This window comes from Pteropus alecto, unplaced genomic scaffold, assembly GCF_000325575.1.
Source record: "Pteropus alecto unplaced genomic scaffold, ASM32557v1 scaffold405, whole genome shotgun sequence".
Taxonomy (NCBI): Eukaryota; Metazoa; Chordata; class Mammalia; order Chiroptera; family Pteropodidae; genus Pteropus; species Pteropus alecto.
In genome coordinates this window covers 102,985-106,663 of record NW_006436295.1, presented here as the reverse complement: position 1 = coordinate 106,663, position 3,679 = coordinate 102,985, and the positions used below count along the sequence as shown (strand labels likewise).

The 3,679-nt window shown below is 36.8% G+C and overlaps 1 pseudogene; it reads right to left on the bottom strand.

Moving 5' to 3' along the window:
* Positions 1 to 2,351: 2,351 nt before the first annotated feature.
* On the bottom strand, positions 2,352 to 3,266 carry LOC102890574 (annotated as a pseudogene).
* Between the last annotated feature and the right edge of the window lie 413 nt (positions 3,267 to 3,679).

Genomic DNA, 3,679 nt, shown 5'->3' with positions numbered 1-3,679 from the left:
TCGCTGTGTCCCATAAATTTTCAGTCATTGTGTTTTTATTTTCATTTGTCTCTAGGTATCTTTTGCTTTCTTCCTTGATCCTATTAATAACTCATTCATTGTTTAGTAGCATGTTATTTAGCCTCCATGTCTTGGTGTATTTTCATTTTTTCTTGTAGTTGATTTCTAGTTTCATACCATTGCAATACGATTTTAATCTTTTTAAATTTATTGAGACTTGCTCTGTGTCCTAACATGTGGTCTATCCTTGAAAATGTTCCATGTGCATTTGAGTAGAATGTACATTTTGCTTTTTGGGGGTAAAATGCTCTGAAAATATCTATTAAGTCCATCTGTCCTAATGTATCTTTTAGGCTCATTGTTTCCTTGTCGATTCTTTGCCTGAAAGATCTGTCCATTGTTGTCAATGGGACGTTAAAGTCTCTTCCTATGAATGTATTCCCGTTGATCTCTCTTTTTATGTCAATCAATAATTGCTTTATGCATGTAGGTGCTCCTATGTTGGGTGTATGTATGTTTACTAGGGTTATGTTCTCTTGATTTATCGATACCTTTATTATTATGTAATGCCCTTTTTTATCTCTTATTATAGCCTTTGTTTTAAAGTCTATTTTATCTGATATAAGTATTGCTACCTCGGCTTTATTTTTCATTTCTGTTTGAGTGAAATATCTTTTTCCATCCTTTTACTTTCAGTCTGTGAGTGTTGTTTGATCTGAAGTGGGTCTCTTGTAGACACCATATGCATGGGTCTTGTTTTCTTATCCATTCGGTTACCCTATGTCTTTTAATTGGAGCATTTAATTCATTTACATTTAAAGTGATTACCTATAGGCACATTGTTACTGTCATTTTATTATTCATATTTGTTATTTCTATTTTCTTTTTTACCCCTTCTCTTTTTATAGAAGACCCTTTGACATTTCTTGTAATACTGGCTTGTTGGCAATGAATTCCTTAAGCTTTTTTCTGTCTGGGAAGCTCTTTATCTCACCTTCCATTTTAATCGAACGGCATGCTGGGTAGAGTATCTGTGGTAGTAGATTCTTGTTTTTCATAACTTTGAATATTTTTTGCCATTCTCTTCAGGTCTGCAAAGTTTCCACTGAAAAGTCAGCAGACATCCTCATGAGGGTATCCTTGTAAATAACCAACTTCCTTTCTCTTGCCGCTTTTAAGATTCTCTCTTTGTATTTGACCTTTGGCATTTTAATTATGATGTGTCTTGGTGCAGGTCTGTTTGAATTCCTCTTGTTTGGCACTCTTTGAATTTATATGTCTAATTCTTTTGCCACATAGGGAAGTTTTCTGTCATTATTTCTTCAAATTGAGTCTTAATCCCTTGCTCTCTTCCTCTTCCTATGATTCGGATATTTTTATGCTTCATGCTGTCCCAGAGGTCTCTTAAACTATCCTCATTTTTAAAAATTCTTTTTTCTTTTCGTTGTTATGATTGGGTGTATTAAGCTACCTTGTCTTCCAATTCACTGATTTGATTTTCTGCTTCTTCCAATTTACTGATGAATCCTTCTAGTGTATTCTTCATTTTAGCTTTGTATTTCTTATTTCTGTCTGGTTCATTTTTGTGGTTTCTGTGTCCTTTTTAATGCTTACTATCTCTCTGTTGAGGTTTTCATTGTGCTCATCCATTCTCCCCATTGAGCATCATTATAACCATTATTCTGAACTCTGTCTCTGGTTGGTCGCTTGCCTCCATTTCATTTAGCTTATTTTCTGGAGTTTTCGTTAGTTGTTTCATTTGTGGTATGTTTCTTTGTTTTCTCATTTTATTAGCCTCTCCAAGTTCATTTATATGTGTCAGAAATATTTGTTTTGCCTCTCAACCTTGTCCAGATGGCCTAATGTGGAAGGTATCCTGTGTGGTCCAGTGGCACACTCTTCCTGATCTCTTATACTGAGAGCTCTGGACATGACCTTTGTGTGGGTTGGGTGTGATCTTCTGTTGTTGCCAAGCCTTTATTGTTGTTAGTAGATCACTGGGTGGGATTAATGTTTAGGCTGACTAAATGTGGGAATTGGCTGCATCCTCAGGATAAGAGTTGTTGTGTGGGGGCTTACCCCACTGAATCGGATTTGCCCTAGCAGGCTTGTGTTCTTGTTGCAACCACTCTTTGTGTGAATCACTAATAGAACTAATTAGTAGTTGTTCTGTTGTGGTCTGATGTCAGCCTCTAGATGTGTTGGTTGTGTGGCCCTTGGAGAGGGGTCCCCTATAAGCCAAGGTCAGCCACTATTTTTGATTGCTCAGGGCTACCTGGTGAGAGCTACAAAGTGATCCGCTGATGGTTGTTGTCTATGCTGGATCTCTGAAATGTGACTCACAGTGCTGGTCACCCACTGAGAATCAAAGGCAGAGAATTTTTTTTTTTAATTGCAACCTTCATAACCTTATTTCTTATGCTTTAGGTGATAGGGTTGAAAAAGGGAGCAAGAACTGTAAACATCAGTGCAATGACTGTATCCAAAATAGGTGGAAAAGTGACGAAGAAAGGTAGGTACATGAGGAATACACCACCAGAGAATACCAGAAAGACACCAAGAGGGTATGCACTAGTAGAAAACGCCTTCTGGCAACCCCCAAAAGAAGGAATCCTCAGTACTACTGTGATGATTCTGATATAAGAAAAGGCAATAATCAGGACAAAGGAAATGATAGCAATAGCATGGATCACATCTTCAATCAGGATCATGGACATGTCTGTACAGGCCAGACACAGCACAGGTTCAAAGTCACAGAAAATCTGATGGATTTGATTGGGCCCACAGAGGGTCATTGTGGAAATCCATGCAATCTCTGGGAACAACACAAGAAAGTCAAAGATGTAGGACCTGCAGAGAGCTGAGCACACAGCTAGGGGTCATAATGGTTGGGTAGTAGAGAGGATTACAGATGGTAACATACCTATCAATAGCCATAGTTGTCAGCAAAATCCCCTCTGAATTTCCCAGTGAATGGAGAAAGCACATCTGCAAGAGGCAACCAATCATAGAGATGATCTTCTTTTTACTGATGTACTTGAAAACCATCTTGTAAATGGTAGCTGTGGAGTACTAGATATCCAGAAATAAGAAAATGCTTATAAAATTATACATGGGATTATGGAGCTGAGTATCCATCCTGACTGCAAAAAATACAATGAGATTCCCAAAACAATGAATATGTAGATGACAAACAAAGGGATGAACAAGAGGAAGCTACCATCTTCAAAATGGGAGAATCCAGAGAAGAGAAACTTAGTCACCATAGTAGTTTAGTTACTTCTTACCATGATCTCAGCAGACTTAATTAATATGGGTAAACAGACACGGCTCACTTCCTAGATAAAATATAAGGAGTCAGATCTACTGGCTCATACAAGAGTCAAATGAAAAAAATGCCTTAGGTATATACCTAATAATTACCTCTATTATTCTTGGATTTATTAAACAGATATTCGTCTAGCGCCTACTATATGCCAAGCACAACTGTAGATTATTGAGTTCAGTAGAGAAGAAAACAGTCTTTATTTTCCTGAAACTTATATTCTAATGAAGGAGACAAACAATAATCAAGTAAGATATTAATAATGTTATGTTTATAAGCTATATTAACTAAAATAAAGTAGCACATTAAGGGTACTAATAATAATCACCTTTTATAAGAATGCCCCAAATCATT